Raw genomic sequence first — 22602 nt, forward strand, 5'->3', positions numbered from 1 at the left:
CAGCTAAGCCCCCGAAGCCCCGTCGGCATAATCCCTCTCGCCGCCCTTCCCGGTACCTTGAACTCGGCGGAGGCAAGCCCCAAGCAGCCGGGCCCTCCTCGGCAGACCCGCGCCGCACAGGAAGCGCCTTTGAGGGGAGAAGAAAGCGAGCGTGTGAGGAAAGGAGGGAGAGCGGAGGGGAAGGGGGAGGAAGAGGAGTGGGAGGGGGAGGAGGAGAGGCTACCAGGCCCCAGGCAAGGAAGGGCTGGGCTTGGCCCGCAGAGGGGGAGATTTCCGCCTCGCTCCCCCGCTGAGCTCACAGACGAGGCGGGGCCGCCTGGGGGTTGAACCCGGTGTCTGTCCGCCGGCGGCGGCGGCGAAGAAGGAGGAGGCCTGGTGCGCAGGGGAGGCAGCGCGGGCGGCATTTTCTCTTAAAGTTGGCTTCTTCCTGCGAGGCGGCGCGTCCAGGGGGAGGATTTGGGGCCCCTTCGGGAACCACGCAGCTCCACTTTGCTCCTCCGGAGGAAGGGTACTCATTGAAAGCGACTCCCTCGCAGAACACGGCCCTTCCCTTTGCCGACCGGCTGAGGGTCCCGCTGGGCAAGAGCAAAGCCCTCCTTAATTCTTCCGAAGATCAGAGAGAAAGTGCCTTCCAGAGACCGTGGCTAGTCTTGTCTCCGCTCGCATAAATATAGCTAGGAGCTTTTGTGGGTTTAATCTTTGGCCAAGAAAAGAAGAAGGGGCTGCAAAGGACGAGCTGGCCCGGAAGCGGAGGCCTTTGGGGCCGCTCCCGCTAGTAAGATGTGTGGTAATATTTGCTCCAGGGTGGAAAAACCGCCAGGCAGCGTGAAATTTGCTGGGCCCTTTGCCCGTCCTTTCTGATTTCCTTGGATCCCAGTAAGGGCTGGTAGCCTGATATTCTTCCAAGATAAGGAATGACAAAGCCTAATAGATTTTAGAGAGCATGGAGCAGCCCTTATGGATGGCATCTGTGAAAAATATTACTTTAATCCAGTGTTTCTCAACCGTAGCAACTTTAAGATAGGCGGACTTCAACTCCCAGAATTCAAGTGCTACTGCTGTAATTCATGGGTTGGGATGAGAGGAAGGCAAGATCACGGGGAAATGACAGAAAAAAAGTTTTAACAGGCCAGTTTCTGGTTCGGTAAAATGCAAGTAGAGATACAGCCTAATACACGTTTGCTTATCCTACATTGGAATTTGTTCATCTTTTTAAAATATATATTAAATATGTATATTTTATACCCTCACAACTTTGGCTTTAATCTGTATTATGTTAATATATTTATAGTGGTGTGATCCTATACTATATGTATTTACAAATAAACAAATCTTGTAGTCTCTTTACATTTGCAATTGCAAGATTAGGTATCCTGAATGCCAAGGACCATCTTGTCTCTTGGTAAAATTTGGAATAATTCTCTCTTCTTTCTTAACTTTCAATTCAGCTTGAATAAATTATCACTTGTTATCACTTATAGCTTGAATTTTATTTATCACTTGTTCTCACCCAGCTGGATGAGAACAGGAAAAAAATGAGCAAATTATAAATTAACACTTGAAATAGCTCGACTATATTTTATTTAGTTATTAGCTATACTGTTACGCTAGTAATTTATCAGTTTTGGAACATGTTATAGAAACTTTCAAAACAATACTTTCTCACATTGATCTAAAATTGTGCTGGTTTTCTCATAAAAATATGAATTCTATTTAGGTTCTGCCTTTCCCTATCCTGAACGTTTTCTCAGGAACTAAAAAAATTCAGATTATAAATTAAAGTCTGAATATTATTCAAGCCTAAATTCCCAGTACACATTTGGATCCTCTGATTTATGAATAATCAACTATACAAAGGACCCAATAGTATCTGATTCTTTATCTGGAAATAAAGTCCTAGCAGGATTTGTGCTGAATTTACATTTGTAGACCAGCCTATCCAATTCTCTTATTGGCAGGGCAGCATCAAATTTCTTCATATAAATTAATTAAAATAACATAGTCAAGTAGCAGATCAGCAGTTTCTTATCTGATATCCAGCATAACTCTACTCCTGCCTCATCTTTTAGTTGCATAACAAATAGGGTTTGCAGAATTCTTTGCCAAATTTTCTATTTTTATTCCTACTGAAAAGGATGGAGTTAAAGATTCCTTTGTTCATTTTTCATTGGTTTAGCTAGCCCTTCAATAATACCTGGAGTGACCATATGCCCTACTTTCCTGAAGACACACCTCTGCTTGAGAGTCTTTAGAGAACTGTCCTTTATTTGACAGCATTTTCTATTTTGAGTCCTGTCTGAAGTCTATTTAAAAGCATAGGCAGCAGATTAAGGAAGCACCAAAATAATCTAGTCACAGTCTTCCTCCACAATGGCGAGATGTATTATATGTAAGTTATATTTATTTCTCTATTTCCATCTATACATAATAAACATTTGCAAATTAGGTAGAAATATGTGTCCTCTTTTTGTTAATCCATTTCTTCTTCTTTGGCAAAGCCATTTCTGTTTTAGCTCTAATTCAGTTAAAATGGTGATTCAGCTGAAAGTTAATTGTGAACGAGTCATCTGGATAATCCCCCAAAATTTAGCTGTCAGTTGTTTTTATGGAATAAGATGATAAAGGTAATTAGATATTTCTTTTATTAGAACAGCAAAGGCAGTTTAGGAGATTCTAAAGATGGCTAACTTTATCTTGCCAGATTAGAATTAATATATCAGACTCAAAGCCTGTATTTGTTTCTTACTACACTATCATATTTCAAATGATTAAAATAAAGGGAAGATTTTCCTCCATTGTGCCTCACCCCTCCTATTGCTGCTTTGAGAAATTTTGAGAAATGTTGATATTAATTAAATGTATAGTTTATTTGTTAAACACAATATTACCAGAGATAGCAAGAATTCAAAGTAGCAGAGATTATTTTATGGCTCTGTGTCCTCTGAAATGTAGAAGCAGGATTAATTATTGATACACTTCAGTGAGGCAATGCATTTCTCACTCAGGGCAACTCTATCTGGTTGCATTAATCCAGACGATCATTCAAGGGCAGAAACAGATATAAAAAACACTTTCTTTGCTGCCATCTAACAGTCAGTAGAATTACTTGCAACCCTATTCAACCTATTTTTAAATTTTTAGTTGCATGTCATATGTCACTTTTTATTCTTCTGAATTATATTAGTAAGCAAAACATATTTCAGAATTGTTCTGAAAGTTTGTTCATTTAGGATTTTACTTGGACCACAGAATCAGATTTAATAACAAATATAAAAAAGAATCAGATTTATCAATAAAGACTATTTAAAACTATTTTTTCTTAATAAATGAAAAATCATACTCATGGAAATATAAAAACTATAGGATTAATGTATTATGGTTAGATTTTAATTTTCACTTCACTGCAAGTATCTCAAAAGCAATTGTTAAGTATAGGAATTAACTGATACCATGAATATGTACTGTTTTAGAGCTGGTGATGTACATGAAGGGGGAAATAGCAAGATAAGGGACTTTTGAGTAAATAATGAATGATCACACTTAAAATAGCTAAAATCAGCCAAATTTATATTTCTAAAGAATGAAATAAAGTTTAAAAGAAATCCCAAATAATATCAAGACAAAGCAGTAGTGTATGGGCAGGATATTACAAGCCACACAATATTTTAGAAACTCAAGAACAATATAAATTCATTTTAAAAAAACAAAGAGAAGAAAGTAATCAGACTGGCATGTTTTACAAAGATACTTCTAGGCCATCACAGATTTGTTTGCAATCCCAAATATCCATTGTATAACTTATTTCTGGATAATATGGGACTGCATGATGGCAGTGCAATTCTACCATATGTTTACTCAAAAGTAGCAGTTATTAAGTCCAAGAGAATTTATTCTAAAAACCATTATAACCTATTGATTTTCCATTTTTTAAAACTAGTAAATATATTATGAGCTGTATGGAAAGAAATTGCCATGTTGGCAAATCCTTATGTACCATCAAACCAATAATAGAAAAAAATTCAGAACAAAGTGCTATTGGTTAGAGCCACTATTTTAGATTATAGAATATTGCCGTAGTAATCAAATTATTTAATGAAAAATGTGATTGGTTTATTATACAGTTGAAATAATTTGTTGGATTCATAATATTTCAGACTATTTTTGCAGATTAGTTAAAAAAAAGTTGAGTGCTAAAAGAATAAATACATAAAATTTTGAACAATATTGCAATTCTGTTGTAATATTAACGAATTTATATCACAGTCATGTTTCCATGTTCAGCAAGATTTTACCCACACATCCATGACTTGACTATTTAGGCTACTGTGGAAAGATATAGCTGGAATAACATTTTTTTTTGGTCATTTTTCTAACCAAATAAGTAAGATTTACTGAACTTGACCATTGTAAGTTTTACCAGAATTTTTTAAAATATTAAAATAAAAAAGTGGGGAGGGGGAATTGTGAGCCAGACTGCTACAACAAAATTAGTGGGACTTTAAAGCAATTAAGATAATTTCATTTTAGCAAACTGGGTAAGGTAAAACCTTTTCTCGTGACTCAATTAAAATATGACTCAACATATCATGCAGACATGTACAGTACTGTAAAACCTTAAAAAGAATACACCTTGTTTCAGTTGCCACAGCATAAACCCCTGATTCCTCCACAGCAGCTAAATAAGAATAAGGATAAGGTGTGGTTTTTTTTTTACCATGAGACACTTCTTAAATTGAAGTAAATTCACAGGAAAAAGTGATGGTATGAATCTAGAAAAAGGAAAGATACCCTCGCATATATCTTCCTGGCATTCACCTTTCTATAGCAATATAATAAGAGGAAATTATACATGAAAAAGCCCAATGCAAGGCATTTAATTAAAAATGGGTAGGGCACAGGAAATCCTTCAAGTAACTTGTAATTAACTTGTGAAGTAAATACACTGCACTGGCCATTGTATATATTAATCAAATATTTGGAGACATATATAAAGAACAATCTTATCCACTCCTGCTTTGTGTAAAAGCTAAAAATTGAAACACTGCTATTCAAATATCTATCTGGTCACTAGGAGTCGAAAATGAGTTGATAGCACACAGTGCTGATTCAAAACTAAAAGATAGTAAAACTAATATGCCACGTCTTGTGTAAGAACAAACTTCCCAGATTATCTATAATCACACACAAATGTGTATCTATGATCTTCTGATAAAAACAGCTAATTTTAAGGTCCACTGCTATTGTCTCAAAACATTGCATTAGTTAACTAAGACCTACTCGTTTATTTCACCCCAATGAAGTCTTGTGTTTTTTTTTTTTAAAAAAAAAACATGCATCATTTCTGCCATTCAGACTAATAAGTTTATATTGCAGTCTGTAGTAAACAAAAATTCAAACCAATAGAATGTTTAGGTGGAGTCATCCATTATCCTGAAGTGCATCCTTCTGGATATCCTTTGCCCTAGATATGGAAACAATTTAAATAGTGGCTTATTTTCTAGATTCATTCATATGTCTTACTGGTGATTAAAAACAAGTCCTGAAGAATCTAAGGGTGATTCATTCACATATCCAACAAAAGGAATGAAATTTACTTGAAATGTCCATGAATTTTGAAAAAATGTTTAGTTTGCAAATGTGCAAAAGACAATTGCTTAGTCATATTTCATATTAAATTATAACAAACATTGTTTGATTTTGGCTTCATGCTGTGAAAGTCATAAGACTGTTCAACTGCTAGACTAGGTAATTGCTTAATCTTTATTGCTGTGAACTGTTTGGGAAAGAATTCTATTACATGACGGTCTACAACCATCCTGCTTCCTGCCTACACATTTCATTATGTTCTTTCTGCAAATCATCAGATAGTTATCTTTCTTAAATTCATACATTTCTCAATGACATGAAAAGTAAAAATCTAGTCTGTACTTCTGCTATACATGTTGTACTTTCTAACATTTGCTGATTGTTACTGTTATACCTTTTTAATCAAAATTCTACCAAATATCTTCTAAGGTTCAGCTAAGAAACAAGTCACTCTATTTTTTGCATGCACTTTAGCTATCTTTCTTTTTCTGTAGGAAACAGTAAACTACATTTATGAAGTCTTCTGCTAATCACTTTTACTTTCAATTCCATTTGAGTTGCTAGACTTCCTTATTAAGGCATGTTTATCCGCTTACAAAAACTTTTTATTTCAAGGAAATAATCAAATGTTCTGTATTTTTCACTGCCTTTTAAAATAATAAGTCTCTTGCTCTTACTGGCTTCATTCTTTGCAACTATTTTTTCCTCTATAATTTATGCAATATTATTCCTTTATCCCAGCGGTTCTCAACCTATGGGTCGCGACCCCATTTGGGGTCGAATGACCATTTTACGGGGGTCGCCAAACAACGTGATCCGCGCGCATGCGCGGCGCGTCCGTGTGATGGGGATCGCCGTCACACAAAGGTTGAGAACCGCTGCTTTATCCTCACTTTTTGTAGTAATCTCTCTCTTACTGAATTTTTTCTCATTGCCAGTCTCTTTAATTCTCTCATTCCACACAGCATACTTTTTCATATTTTTCATTAGCATAAATCAGCACACTTCTATGGCATTCCCTAACATAATTATTTAAGAAGTTTTTCTTATGACCACTTTCCATTAATTCCATTGGGTGATTAATCTGCTTCTACTGCTTTTTCATCTAGGATTTGTATTTTCTTTTTCTGCAGTAATTTTACTTTCATTCTATTTTTTTTTAATTCTTGCCCTCTTATTCCATATTCCAGTTATTTCTCTCCTCTTGACACTAACCAGAAATGATCTGCCCCATATTTACAACCTCTTACATTGTTCACTAATTCTCTCACTTTCACTATAAACAATCAAATCAATTGTGCTTTTATATTTACACCCACTAGTACACTAGTATTATGAGAATATGGCAAAACAAATCCCATTAGAAAAGATAAAGCACATAGTTCTGTAAAGGGGGGGGGAGAGGAAACCAGAAAGTGTTCCTGAATGTATTAGTGAATTTAGCTAGAGGGTTATAATTAAGAATGAAAAAGGAGAAAGTCCTTTGTGTGGGAAGAAAATTCTGCAGGAAATGAGGGGGGCCTTGGGGGGAGATTGCTGACAGGTTTGATTGTTTTCCACAGTAACACTTGCTGTGGGCAACATGGATTAGTGCTATCATACTGTGTCTGCACCCGCTTTAAAATGTTGGCACTGTTAAGTACTAGTTCAAAGCCACCTCTGAGCCAGCCCCAATAATCTGCACTAAATCATGAGACAATTATGCACTAGATATGTGGCGATGTGCAAGTTGATCCCAGACTGATGTGATTATTACTGCATGCATGACATTAAAGTCCACAAGGGTGTAAGGCTGTCCACAATCTGTCAGCTAGCAAAAATATCATAATTTGATCCACACATTATATTACAAAAAAGGTCCTGGTTTTGCTTGCATTTTGGCTTAACACGTTGAATGAACCTATGTAACTACTGTGTTTCCCCCCCCCCCAAACTGATTTATGGATTAGCATTATATATGAACGTAGTCAGCTGAAATGTAACAGAGCTGTCTTTAAAGTCAACTTGGAAGCTACAAATGTTTCAAGATATAGCTGCCCCCTTGCTAATCAGTCATTCCAGTACAACAGAATAACACCAGTTCTGCAAGAGCTGGTAAAACTTCCATGTCAAATTCAAAGTGCTATTCATTACATAGTACCATAAACCTCTTTATGACTCAGATTCTTTATTATTTTCAAGACCACCTGATCCCAGCAGATTCTTCCTGCCCTCTTCACACTGGGTAAGAAAGACTGAGAATTCCCTCACATAAGATGTGAAGGGGTGGGAATCCAGTATGTTCAGTAGCAGACCTTGCTTTAGTAGGATGGACTCTTCCTTATTATCTTTTTAGAGAGTGTTAGAAACATGCTTTTCCAATGGGACTTTGGGATGGAGGATGAAACATCACTGGAAGGAAGTGCATCTAAGAGGTACCATTTTACATTTAGTTTAGAGCAAGGCTTTTCAACCAGTGGTACGAGTACCACCTGTGGTACATTGGAACCTGGCAGGTGGTACACAACCATCCTAGAAAAGTGGTAACGGGGGAGGGGAATGAGCTGAACCAGTGGCAGCATCGCACAAGCCTGAGCGAGAGATGGCTAGAGCTGCAGGGCTGTCAGGGCTCAGCAGAAGCGCCAGGATCAGCGCTTCTTCGGGACTGTCAAGGCTCAGTGGAAGCATCAGGATCAGTGCTAGGCTCCAGCTGGAGCTCAGCACTGATCCTGGCACTTCTGCTGAGCCCAGAAGAAGCGCCGATCAGCTGGAATGTTGCAGCATCTCCAGGGTCTTGTGATTTACATTCAGATGTTTGGCAACTGATTCATATTTATGATGGTCACAGTGTCCGAGGGTCATGTGAAGTAACCAAAACCTGCTGCAACCACCCAGCAGACGGGGAATAAAAACCAAACACCCCCACCCCACCCCACCCCCGCTGCCAATCCTCAAGAGAAATGCTCACAACAATGAAAACCTCGGACAGGAGGAAGAGCGCCGCTGGGTAGGCAGGCAGGTGTCTTGCTCGGCTGTGGCTTGGGGGGCACTTTTTTCAGTGCCATTGTAACTTCGAACAGTCACTAAGCGAACTGTTGTAAGTTGAGGACTACGTGTACTTCATCAGTTTTTTTCCTTTTTTGGGGGGGGATCATCAACTTTTTGACACCTTGCTAGGTGATTGGTGGTACTTGGATACTGCCGTATCCTAAAAGTGGTACAATGGGTGAAAAGGTTGAAAAGCCCTGGTTTAGACGTCAGTGTGTTTTATTTTGTTTGAGAATGTTTTAATGTTCTCATGGTTTAATGTTTTAGTGTGAGCCACCAGAGTCTTTCATGGAGACAGTATATAAATAAATACAGATAGATAAATAAATAAATAAATAAATAAATAAATAAATAAATAGTTATGATGTCAGATATATCACCTAGGAGGCTTACAGAAGGCTAAAAATAATAAAAATAAAATAAGAACAATGATTTTTTTTAAAAAAAAGAAACATGGGAAGGGATGTGGAAGATGGAAACAATCTTAAATGGTAGATTATTCCAGCTGAATGCCAGTGGAAACAGTCAGGTCTTTAAGAGTCTCTTGAAGGCCACCAGGACATATGGACTTCAGGATGATGATACTCTAAAGGGCAGGTATAGTAAAAGAGAAGACATGTCTTCTGCATCCCATGAGATGAATAACAACAGTCATGAGACGACTGAACAAATCAGTTTAAAATGATAGGAAAATTGATTGATTTAATAGGTATGATGGTAGAAGGTAGATGGTTACATGCATTGTCTCCTTTAAAATAAGTTCAGGCAGCATTGGGTGCACAGTGTAATGATGGCCAAAGATAAGCCCTTCAGAAATACATGGTCTAAATGAGTAAGGAAATAATTATGGGCAAGGAGAAAACAAGTGAGAGAGAAACACTCAGTGAGGCCAGAGATATATGGGCATTGCATAAGCATTGCACTTAGCAGTATTGCTGAATAATTCTTGATAGTCTAAAAAGATTCCTCATTTAGACAGTCATGTATTTTAGTAGAAATTAACACTTTGTTTTGCAGAAAATCGTTAAAAAAATCTAAAAGCAATAAAATGGATTGTGGGTGGTTATCAGCCAATTCATGGCTATAACCTGTCTTTTTAAATAAGAAAGTAAGGTCTTTAGCAAGTTTTAGACTCAATGTCAGTTAGCATAGCTTCACATTCTCATAGTATTTTATAAATTGTAGTACTTCTATGTCTTTATAGTTACCAATTATCTGTAGCATTCAGACTATTGATTTTAGTTTTATACATCTCTCCCGGGTTTTAATCCCTGTACCTTGTAATTTTTGTGTTAATAATTTTATTATTTTATTTGATCTATCGTATGTGGGTTTTTTTTATTTCTGTTGTAAAGCGAATGTTATGTTATTACAGTAGTTTTATGCTGGTTTGGGATCAAAACAAACAAACAAATAGGAAAGATACTGAGGCAAAAGTCCTAAAAGCAACAGCATGTTCATATTACAACAGGTTTCTAATCGCTTCTGGTTCTCTGAGAGGTGTTTGTGCGGTGTCGTCATTGTTTACATACTACGTGCACCACTGATTTCAGGAGGTTTTCTGGAAGTACCATGTTAGCTTTTGCCAAGAGATATAAATGTAACAAAGTGCAGTAAATAAATAATAAGCCAAAAGAGTCTTGGCTCAGAGTCCGCTACTCAAAATCGTAACCAAAACATATCAAATGACCTCAAACAAAAAGGCATATAATTTTAAACAATTGTGTGAATATCAAAGCAATCTTGGATCACATGATACATCATACATAGCTATTCCTGCCATTCTAAATATAGCTAAGCTTGGGCCCAACCCATGTTGATACAAATAATTAAAAACAAAACATTAAACTAATCAGCAATATTTGTTTGATTTTTGTCTCAGAGTAATGCAGGCAATTTATTTTAAATGGCATTGTATTATGTGAAAATCTTGTCATAGTGTCCTGTTTATCCATAGTATAATGCATAGTGCATGGATTTTTGAGTGACAGACAATTGATCCTTGAATAGTATGCAGCTGACAACATTCCAAAAATTAAATGAGGGCAGGATAAAGTAAAAAACTAAATTTGATTTAATCTAATTTACATTTAAGTGTAAATAAAATTTGAAGTATTAAATACAGATTTTATATATATATAATATATATATATATATTCTTTGTTAGCAACCTAAAAATGTAAAATGATGTCGCAGTTGGCAACTGCTGCTTGTGGATGGCTCTAGATTGAGCTGATACAGGCAAAAGAAAAGAAAAAGAAAGAAGATTTCTTTCTCCCATATTTGGGCTGACAGGGTGCACATTCAAGGTAAAGTCTCCTCCCACTGTCTCTCTCCTGATAGCTAACAGAGTGGGAGAGAGCCTGTGGCTTAGAGGTTATAACAGCTGCCTAACATGCAGATAAGCCCAGGTTCGAATCTCAGAAGAGTAAGTCTGGCTGAAGAGAGTTAACGGAACTCGAAATATGTTTTCTGAGGTTTTCGCGGGTGTTTGTATGTAGGTCTTTGGTTGTTTGGGTTTTCTCCCGCGTAAAATTGGAAGTGTCTTGGCGACGTTTCGACGAATAGGTTTAAGGATGGATTTCAATCCACAATCGTTTACACAACTGCATGCAAGCTTACTGTAATCCCAATGTGATAGGAGTTCAGCTGGGCGTGATCAAGTTGCTTTTAGAAGTTATCATCATTTAGAAGGCATCAGAATGGGAAGATGTTAGTATCTAGAAATGTGATTTAATTGTATCTCATGAATGACATCTTAGTACAAACTTTCAGATGACCTCACCCACCGTGGAATAAAGATATGGAACACACAGGAAGCAGACATTAAAGCACCTGAAACACAATGACCATGTGGGGGACACACAAGATTCTCCAATAAGATTCTTAGAATATTCTGAGTTTTAGGAAGAACAAAGCCACCCAAATGATTCCAAGAATAAATCATGCAAGGCCTTTCAAAATGGTGGCATAATTGATGGTGAAAGGATTCAGAAGAATTATCAGATTTACTGATCTTATTACTACTACCATCAGGGTACATCATCAGTTAAATTGACCAAGGAGATTTCCATCCCACAGGTATCCAGATAGTGACTGTTGGGAAGTAACAGTGGTATGAAAAATATCTAAGGAAAAGGTCATTGGGTAAAGAAATATATTAGTCCAATATATATTTCATCTTCCACTTTAGCTCACTTTTCTCTGTCACAAAATTTTTCTCTGTGCTATCCTTTCAGATTCAGAAAGTTCCGAAGAACACATGGGGCCCATCACTGTGCAGGAACACTGCAAGTTTTCAACACATGGAGAAAAGAAACAAACATTTGGGTAAAGCTTCACTCTATGAATTTCTATTAAGAACTTCCTCTATAAAAATAATAAATGCTCTAAAATGATGCAGTACAATAAGCTGTGTTAAGACTGAAAATCTAATTTAAAACTAAGTGCAAATCAAAGGATAAAAACAAGCTTTTCTAGTGCTCTTTCCCCAACCTACCAGGCCAAAAGGAAGAGATGCAGATTTTGCAAATAATAGTAAATAAAATAAAATAAACCTGGCATTGTAAGGAACATTTAAAAAGGGCAAAGTCTTAGGCAATCAAAAATTATGTTATGCAATATGTGTGTGTGTGTGTGTCTTGATGCGTGAACATGTGCACCTGTATTCTGTAATCTACTTTCACAGCTGTTTCCATTATTGCTTTTTTCTAGCTGAAAGACATTTATTCCTCCTCCATTCTGCTAAACCTTGACACAGCAGCTGAAAAATTTGAGGGAGGTTATCATCATCAGTCAGAATAGAACATTTCAAAAGGACAGTAATTATTCCAATAGATTGCTGGATTTTTGAAAAAAAAAACTTCTAGGTTTTGATTCTCTTCCAATAAATATTATTGTTGCTTTTAGATATTACTTTACTGTATTACTTTGTGAAGAGGAGTCTACAAGATCAATGATTCAGCTATATGACCTTTTTGCAACATGTAATTGAAGTCCAAGTTAGTTGGGAAAGGCTGCATATACGCAGGACCCATTCAGCATACAATAATTAGTTTCTCAAGATTTGAAGCAGCATGCCAAGCACTGCTTGTCTCAGTAACAAAGCAGCAAGTGGTTCTGTCCATGCAATTTCATATAGAATAGATTAAGGAAAGTAATTAGTGGATTCCCCCACCGTGTTTCCCCACCCAGCAAGTGTCACACTGGTAGGAAAAACTGCCCAATTATATGCCTTAATATGTGATGGAACAGGATTGGGGGAGTGTAGACAGCTGCCTGTGGGTCCACATCTTCTTTACTGGGGGGGGGGACAAGAAAAACAGAATTATTGATTTCATCCGAGCCCCCTTCACCTGGACATTTATGCATACTGGATGGTTAATCTGCACAGAATAAGAAGACAACTCAAGAGTAATTCACAGAATCATCAAACCCTAGAATGTTGCAGTTGGAAGGGTCTTTAAAAATCATCTAATCAAACAATCTTGCCAGCTGGAAGGGACTTTAAAGATCATCTAATCAAACAATCTTGCCAATGAAGGAATCCAGTAATAAAGCACACTCAACAGACAGCAACCTCTCAAGAAAAAAAGTCACTTTCCAAGGCAGTTTGTTCCATTACTGAACAGCAATTACCATTAGCAACATTTTCCAGATATCCAACAAAAATCTTTTTTCTTATCATTTTAAACTCATGATTTCTTGTCCTGCCTCCTGAAACAGGTTTTGGACAGTTATGCCTTATCTTCTGCCTGACAGTCCTTCAGATATTTGATGACAGCTATTGCCTCCCCACAGTTTTATCTTCTCAAGGCTAAACATACTCAATGCCTGTGCCTCCAACCAATCCCTTTTTCTTCTTCTCATCTTGACTTAAATCTTCCAGACATTCTTGATGTCCTCCCTTAAACACAGTGTTTACAACTGCATGTAATATTTGTCATTTGACTGTTGCAGAACAGAGAGGAGCAATGTCTTATTTTCATTTTTACAGTATACTTTTGCTGATGAAGCCTAAAATTGCTTTTTTTTAAGAAGCTGCTTCATACCATTGGCTTCTGCATTCAATCTAGAGAAAAATCTTATATTAATTTTTTTAATCAGTCTTAGAAGAGATCAACCCCAACTGTTCTTTAGAAGGCCATATCCTGAAGTTGAAATTCAAATACTTTGGCCACCTAATGAGAAGGAAGGACTCACTGGAGAAGAGCCTGATGCTAGGAAAAGTTGAGAGCAATAGAAGAAGGGAACGACAGAGAATGAGGTGGCTGGATGGAGTCACTGAAGCAGTAGGCATGAGCTTAAATGGACTCCAGAAGATGGTAGAGGACAGGAAGACCTGGAGGAACATTGTCCATGGGATCGCGATAGGTCGGACATGACTTCGCAACTAACAACAACAAAAGATTTTGCATTTTTGCATTACATTTGCTGGTTTCTGCTGAGCTTGTCAAGATAATCTTAAATCTTGACATTCTTCTCTATGATGTTTGCTATCCCATTTGTCTTTATGTTATCTGCAAATGTGATCCTATATTTTCTAATCTATCAGCAAAGTCATTTATAAATGTGTTAAACTGCACAAAGAACTGAATCGAGTGTGATATACCATTCAACCTTTGCTTCCAGTTTAACACAAAGCCACTGGCATACGTTAACTGGATACAATTTTTCAATAGTTCTCTATTCATGGTGGTATCTTACCATTTTTCCTACCAAAAATTTATATGAGACTTGATTGAATGTTTTACTGAAGTTTACATCCACCATATTCCGGTGGTTGATTAAAGTGGTCACTCTATTAAGGAAGAAAAGTAGTTTGCCATGATTTATTCTGTGGAGTCTTTGATGCTCTCTGAGTTTGGCTGTTTACTTCTATGCATTTAATTACCCAAATAGGTAATATCCTCAGTTCTACTGAATGTGGGTTTTGCTCTCTATTTATATATACAACAACCAAGCTCAGAGAGCATCAAGAACTCTACAGTTCAATCCTGAGCCACATATATTCTCTTCTATTGGATGATTTATTCTTCCTAAATCTATGCTAGCTTCTGCCAAGGAATGCATTCTTTTCTAAATGCTCACAAAGTATCTGTTTAATAATCTGTTCCTGTAATGAACTCAAGACGAGACCATGGCAACTTCAGGAATTTATATTATTTAAAAACAGTTCACGGAATTTTATGCTCTGGTAAGAGGGACATGGAGATGAGCATTATTTCAGCACTGAAGCTGCTTAGATTTCTTCTGTAAAGCAAGCAATAGACTTTCTCATAGACTTTCCTTGAGATGACTGTCCATCCTACTAGGTTAGATAGGGTGAACACAGTTCAGATCCCTTCCCCAAGCATTGTCATTTTGTGGAACCTTGAAGGCGTGCCTCCCCTATGGCCACTCCAGTCCTTTGGAACCACTTCCCACCTGAGATCTGAGGAGCCCTACCTTTTAGCCTTCCAGGAGACCATGAAGACCTAGCTCTTTACTCAAGCATTGCCTAGGATAGGAATGAATTAAGAGGCTAGTGATACGGGTTGCTATGGTGTCTTAGTGAAAAGTTTATGTTGGTGTTTTATCCAGGATTAGTCTGTAAGATAGATGACCATATAGATTATCTAAATAAAGAAATAAATGTGTAATTATTTACTTGAACTACCCTGTCAAACATCACTATCCTGTTCATTAACAACTTTTCTCCTTCACAATTCCTGGTACAGTTGTGGTGCTTAAAATAATAATAAAAAAAAACAGGAGCAGTAAATATTCTGTAATTAGAACAGATCAGTTTTGTGGCTAGTCTAGCCTCCCACCTTTTCCTGTTTAGGTATGAATCATAAATCACAAAAAAGTTTGCATAGTCTACAAATTGGAGCATAACATTTTTTAAAAAAAATAATGAAAATGTTAAAAGAAAACCAAAACATGCTCATCATATAACTTACTCAAAGCTAGCTCCCAGTGTAGCTTAGATACTATGTGAAAACACATTGAGGCTCCTTCCACGTAGCTGCCAATATGCTTTGCCATTTTAATGGTAAGCTACATTTTCTCACTGGTGAACTGGACTTGGCAGATGTCCTCACCTTCTTTTCCTCAAGTCTGGTTCAATCTGTTCAGATCAACAGTGGAGGGGGGGACATGAAAAGCAAGGGGTGGCCTCTATACCTATATCTGCTCTTTTTCAAGAGCGAAGGAACCTCACATCCCCCAACAGTTGGCCTCTTCCATTTGGTGGAGAATGATAGGCTATGGGAAAAAAACCAAGGGGAGGTGGAGACAGAAGGCTTCTATAAAACCATAGAGACAGAACAAGGTGGGAGATTCTGGAAGTGGGATCTCCCCACACACCCACACACCTCCAGAAGTGTTACAAATTGTATCACACATTTTCCTCTGGTTTGAAAGCTACGCCTGTTACTTTATGGCATTTACCAGCTCAGCTGTCATTGAGTTCTTAAAGTCCTGCTGCTTCACGTGGACACACAGAAGGTGGCAGATTGTTGCATTTCTGGAATGTGACAGAATCCTATGTGGATGCCTTTTGCACTTGGCTCTAGGTAGCAAATTCTGGTGTACAAATAAAAAATAGTTTAAACCTGACACAACTTAAATCAATATATCCCTGAAATTTTGTAAAGAGAAAAAGACAAAAAGTGGCTTTGGTCATGTATTGAAACAGTTCTAATGTGGAAAAGTAGCTATGAAAATGCATGTTTGTCTGATCATACGCTGCTCCTTGCATAATTTGTCCCAAATGAATGAATTATAATTAATTTTAATTAATCACAGCAGAAACACCTATAAAAAAAATCAGATAGCCAGCAGTCACTTATCCTTGGTCTTTTTACAAATGAAAATGGGGAGAATAATATACTGACAACATGCTGTACCCAAACCACAAATTACTGTTCAATACCTCTCTGCCTCATGAGCATGCATCGTTGTATTATTTGCCTGTGTCTTGCTGGGTTCTGAAGCAAGAAGCAAATGCTGAGATGTGAAATCAGCTGTAACTACAGAACAGGGGGAAACCTGATGGAATCTGGTACCCAGAATTCTAGACTAAAAAAAATAAGTTCTCAGCTACCCTTCAAATAGTACTACAAGGAAACACAAGAGCAAAATGCAAAGAGTGATTCAGATAATTAGCTGATATGGTCCGATGAATCATAATTAAATTATTCATTTCAGGTTGTGAGTATTTATGTGTGTCCATACCCAGTCTTGAAATTACATATGTGACTTTTCTTCCTGTTCAAAATTCAAAGCTTCCTCTTCTGGCAAGCTATTACGTTGCTCAGGGAGAAATTACTGTATGTGAAATATCTTGAAACCAAATCTGGTTCACCAAGTACAACTTGTTAATGTGTGGCCTACAGAAAATGAATATTTTGCAGGGGTTTTTTCCCTATATCTCCTTTGAAGACCAAGAGCTTATGTGAAATACAAGCATTTTGTAGAAAATAGCAGGAAGAGGAGAGTGGGGCATTGTTTCAAAATAGTGATTTTAAAATGAATCCACATATTTTATACCCAGCAGTGACAATTAGCAGGCTGTAGAGATAGCTTAATGCAAAAACTGGGCACAAGAAAGCAAACTTCAAGACAAAGGGAATTGTGCACAGTTGTCAGGATAGTAACTGGCAATCTGGGTAAAAGAACTAATTATGTCCAAACAACAACTTAAAAGGATTCAGGCTATTCTAGTATAATGGAGTCATTAAATCAGATTTTATAGCCCATCTGAGTATTTAAACATAATTGTGCTGCAGCAGATGTTGATATTACAAATCTATAAGGAAAACACACATATAATGAAGAGATATTAACATCAAATAAACACTTTAGCCCTGAAGCTGAATTTGATAGGAATTGACCCTGAAGCTAGATTTAATTTTCCCAGGGCACCATACAAGATTCACCACCATCACCATCCATCATTTTATTGTTGGATTTAGATTCTTACAATGAAAAATACATAGTATTCATTTCTTCAAAAGATTCTTCTGGCACAATTCTTGTATTTGCATTAAAAAAGCCTATTTCTCATTTTCAAACATTCTCTAGATTTACTTGTGTCAGAAGTAAGTCTTCATCCAAGCCGTGAATAAATAGGCAACATGGAGACTGCTTTGGGAAGAAGGTTACAGTTTATTGAAGAAGCAGAAAGATGGTCCTTGCAAGGAGCAGAGAGGAAAGAGAGCTTTAAGTGCAGTAGGGTTTTTATACCCTCTCTAGCCTTGTTTGGAATAGTTTCTTGTTCCTGTGGCATGAACCTTGAGGCTGTTTCTGAGTGTTTGTCTAGGCCTTGATATCTGTGGTTTAATCCTATTATCATATCCTGCTTCCCAGGTGATGGGGCTAATGACTCCTGGAGTTTGGGTGGGGTATGCAGATCTTCTCTTTGTCTTCTTGATTGATCTGGCTTCAATTCTCTGATGGTTTACATTTGCATTTGTATGGGCCTAGCTCTTGCTTGGGGCAGAGAGATAGATTTGGGGCCAGGTTTGCTTTTAAAAAGTCCTTTTGAGGAAAAATATATTTTTCTGCCCTTTTTAATATTTCCTTCTCTGGGCTAACTTCCCTCACTTGTAAATACATTAATTCATTCATTAGATTTCTCTCTCTCTCCTTTCTTCTAAGAGTTAAAAGTGGGTGCATACCATCTCCAGCATTTTCCCCTTTCACAACAATATGAGGCACATTTACTTGAAAGACATCCATTGCCTCTAGTGTACTTCCACCCCACAAATGGCCTTGAAAACCAATTCTCCCCAGTCCTGCTATAGAACCTTAACTTTTACAATAGTTCTCTATCACATTCCTCCAGAATTGAGCAGCAATCAATATTCAATTTAACCACTGTGAAATCAGCAACTCATATGGACTTCAGCAAGTAAGCTGGCAATGAGCAATCCTGTGAAAAGGAACAGCTGCATTTTGAAATTATAGACAGGCGCTAAATGCATGCCTTTATGTATTTCAAAATACTTTTTCCCCTTCAAATCCAAAGTACTGCATACATATAATTTGCAAAGTGTTGAATCCTACAATTTTAGAGAAGGAGGAAACCATAATAATGATCTAGTCCAGGGGTAGGCAACCTACCTGGTGGACTTCAACTCCCAGAATTCCTGAGCCAGCATGGCTCAGCTTGGAAACCTCTCCCTTTTTCCTCAGCATGGTTGGCTCAGGAATTCTGGGAGTTGAAGTCCATGAGTCATAAAAAAGCCAAGGTTGCCTACCCCTGATCTAGTCTAACCTCTTATTTATGCAAAATGTACTATGCAGGACAGACCTGTGATAGTCCTTCACAATCTGGTTTGCTCCATCTATGGTAGACCTCAATCCCCGTAATCCCCAGATAGCATGATACTAACTTTACAGCACTTCTTTCTCTGCTTCAGCTAAACCAGGTCCATTCGCTCAGTTGCACAATAGAGTCAAACATGAGGACCACAGCAGTGAGAAGCTGATCCAACAGTAGTCCAAATGTGAGTATGAAGGTACTCAATGTTTTTATATAATCATTCCATCTATTCATTCTACCCATAACCCTTCACCTAACAAAATCAGCATATCAAATAGAAGGAGCCTAAATTGCTTCAAAGTCCCAACCTTCAGAAGCACTAGACTAGAGGGTGATCCACTATTGCCTTCATTTCTACTTATTAGATCTGCGTAGAACAAGGACAAGAAATTAATATGCTGTGTGAGAGAAAATAGCAGGGCAATTTGCACCATTTCTCCTACACTAAACAAAAGAAAAAAAATGTCTCATTTTGGCTAATAATGGGGAGCTGCAAAGCACTCAAATCTCCATAGATTCTCAGTCATCCAGGTCATAGATGTCTCAAAGGTGCTTTTTCAAAAGGCAACTGGACTGCTTTTTCCTTGAAGAAGAAGATGTTTCACTTCTCATCTAAGAAGCTTCATCAGTTGTGACTGGATGGTGGGGTAATGGAAGTGAAATACCTTCTTCATCCTCCTCAAGGCAAAACAGTCCAGTTGCCTTGTGAAAAAGCACTTTGGGACACTCAAGTTAGCATTTCCCTTGAAGGACCTGAAGCTTAGGAATAGGAGGAGAAATGAGATTAAAATTCTGTCAAAACAAAAACACCATGTTATTTTTCTTTTACTTCAATTTCAATTATCCAGGAAATTTCTCAAGTGAAACAACAATCAAGCACATGTCAACAAGGGCACCCTACTTCAAGATATCTCTTCAAAATTCTCTAGTTCCTGCTGCTATCTACATAATCTGTCAGTTTCATATTTTTCCATTTGTTAACCAAGTTCACTCTGTATAACTATTTCAGTTGAGCCATTAATAAATTTATCAGTTCTCCACTCCTGCTTAATACTGTGGCAAAACAGAAATATATTCAAGCACTGTGAAAGCAACTGAAAAATCTAGCAATACACTCTCAGCCCCACATAATGTAGTCCAAGGGATATTCCTGGAAAACAGAAATGATACATGGTGGCTTACTGTCCATATTTTCCATAATTAGCTGGATTGTTAGTAGGGTTGTTCACATTTGCGTGTGGGAGGGAAGGATCAAAAAATTTAAGATGGCAGCTGCAATCCCCCAATCAAAGCCCCACCCCTTTTTTACATGCGGGACATTAAAAAGTGACAGGATTTTTATTGCAGGGTGATAGCAACCTTGTTTTTTACCCCACCTCTGCATAGATGTTAGAGAACTGAGTGTGCACTCTAGAAATAAAGAGGAATTGGGAGAAAGCCATCAACCTCTCCATCTTGTGATAAATGGGTGTTTGTGATTCGCCATGATGACTGTGTAAGCATGTATATAACTTGCTCTTAAAACTCCAAATGAAGTTGAAAGTTACCAGCTACTCTTAGATCCAAACAATTCCTTTCTGCAGTACTGACTTTCACACTTTGGACTGATTAAATTTGCTTATGTGGTTACTCTTATTTTGAGATTGCTGATATTTCCTTATACTGAGAAATTACAAATAGTTTTTAAAATATATTTGGTGTGGAGCATGAAAACTGGAGTCCAATGTCTCCTGTTCAAATGTAAAGGATTTGTGGATCTGTTTATTTCACAATCAGTAAGAAACTGCAATCCAGTTGGAGTTTGTTTATTGATAGTGCTATCAGTTGAATAGCTTTTAAGTTGTCTGGGACTTTTCCAAAGCATCTTTATAAATGATAGTTGCTATGTTTGGGGAGTATTTATTGCTTGTGAAATAGTTGTGTATCCGATTCAGCATTTACAAAACTAAATCTAGTGCTTGTTATTGTGGAACCATATTTCTACATTAGATGTTGCCAGTGAAAAATCATGAACACACTTGTTTAATCTGTTGAGATACATGATAGATGATAGAAGAAAGAAAGAAAGGAAGGAAGGAAGGAAGGAAGGAAGGAAGGAAGGAAGGAAGGAAGAAAAAGAAAGAAAGAAAGAAAGAAAAAGAGAAAGAGAAAGGAAGAAAGAAAGAAAGAAAGAAAGAAAGAAAGAAAGAAAGAAAGAAAGAAAGAAAGAAAGAAAGAAAGAAAGAAAAGAAAATAAATAACTGGGCAACAGTCAAAATATTTGCTATTATTTTTGTTTGATTGTTAAAAAAAATAGTTCACTGTTTTTTTCCTTTCTCCTCATGCTTAGAAAGAATAAGGCTGGGGCACAGTACATACTTACAAATATCTGCTTGGTTTGTCTCTGGTTTAGTGTTTTGGATGAATCTATCCATTGTGATCAATGAACATCATTCGTGATGAAATATGTTATACGAATCAAGCCATTCACAGCCTTATTTATGGAAACAATAGCTTATAATGTGAATGCACCCTTGTAAATAAAGGAATGTTAATATCTGTAAGTAAAACATTTAAAAAAAACCCTTCATAATTATAATCTGAATTCTGAGAGATAAGGGGGGGCACAGCTTAACAAAAGCAAAGGCAAATCATTTAATTTAGAAGAGTTATGGCTTACTTCATGTAAGATGGAATATATAAACAGTTTTGGCTTCTTCTGTTAACCCCTAAAGTGGTTTGATGTATTGGGAGAAGCTGGTCACTGTTTGTAACAGATTGTACGGAGTAGTTTATTCAATCATCTAAGGTTCAAAAAAGCAAAGTATAATTAAATGGGTTTTTTAAAGACCTTCCAAACTATGCAGTTGATTATTAATTTATTAATTTATAAATCTTATAAGCTGCACCATTCAGCCAGCTCTGTGAGGTATACAATTCCATAATATATAACTGTGATTTAAAACCATATAAATAAAATTATATGCACTATAGTAACCTAAAACAAAAACAAAACCATACATTCTAATAACATAAAACCAGGAGCTTGATGTATTGCTTAAGGCACCAGGCTAAATACTAAGAGACTATGAGTTCTGCCTCAGGTATAAAGCCAGTTGGTGACCTTGGGCCAGTCACTTTCTCTCATTCCTAGGAAGCAGGCGATGGCAAACTACTTCTGAAATCTTGTCAAGAAAATACAATTTTACAATGTTTGATACCATAAATTCTTTTATATACTTTAATCTTTAAATCTTTCTGATGCAAGAAATCCTTCTGAACTGCATAGAAAAATAGCTGGGCAGGAGGGAGCAAGAAAGATGTAAGGGGGAGGAAAATGTGCTGACAGGAACCAGAGGTACTAAACCATATGATCCAGTCACCTCAAGGATGTCTGGCCTGGAACAAATGCGAAACCTCTTCAAGACATGCCTGACATCAAAGCAGTTCTCAAAACATTGCACCAAGATGCTATTGGACACTAACTTTCATGCGGGAATACTCAGATCTAGCCTTACTTTTGCTGCAACCACTAATCCCTAGTAAAAGAACCTATCACTTCAACCAGAGTCAAGGATCTTTCTTTCCTCGGGATCTAGTTGGGGCAGATCTGACACATTGACAACTCTGTCCATCTGCCATGAATTGCAGTCTTGATTTTATTTTATATTGGACAATCTTCTAGGTCATTTGAGAAT

The 22602-nt window shown here is 37.2% G+C and overlaps 1 protein-coding gene and 1 long non-coding RNA gene across 3 annotated transcripts in view; one reads left to right on the forward strand and one right to left on the reverse strand.

Moving 5' to 3' along the window:
• The window catches only part of RNF19A (ring finger protein 19A, RBR E3 ubiquitin protein ligase), a 33085-nt gene extending 31695 nt beyond the window's left edge, over window positions 1–1390 (reverse strand). Inside the window, exon 1 of the mRNA XM_039328859.1 lies at window positions 57–1390. The gene's annotated coding sequence lies outside the window, so the exon portion shown is untranslated. The remainder of the gene's footprint in view (window positions 1–56) is intronic.
• Window positions 17–19965, forward strand: LOC120301481. Of its 2 annotated transcripts, none has more exons than XR_005554908.1 (4): window positions 17–153; window positions 11853–11943; window positions 19023–19109; window positions 19774–19965. It is a non-coding gene; the product is annotated as an uncharacterized LOC120301481 (long non-coding RNA). The 2 variants fall into 2 exon arrangements; XR_005554909.1 differs by lacking the exon at window positions 17–153 and adding an exon at window positions 1853–2389.
• The last annotated feature ends 2637 nt before the right edge of the window (window positions 19966–22602 follow it).

Source organism: Crotalus tigris, unplaced genomic scaffold (assembly GCF_016545835.1).
Source record: "Crotalus tigris isolate CLP2741 ecotype Arizona unplaced genomic scaffold, ASM1654583v1 scf7180000024384.25900115:4084858, whole genome shotgun sequence".
Taxonomy (NCBI): domain Eukaryota; kingdom Metazoa; phylum Chordata; class Lepidosauria; order Squamata; family Viperidae; genus Crotalus; species Crotalus tigris.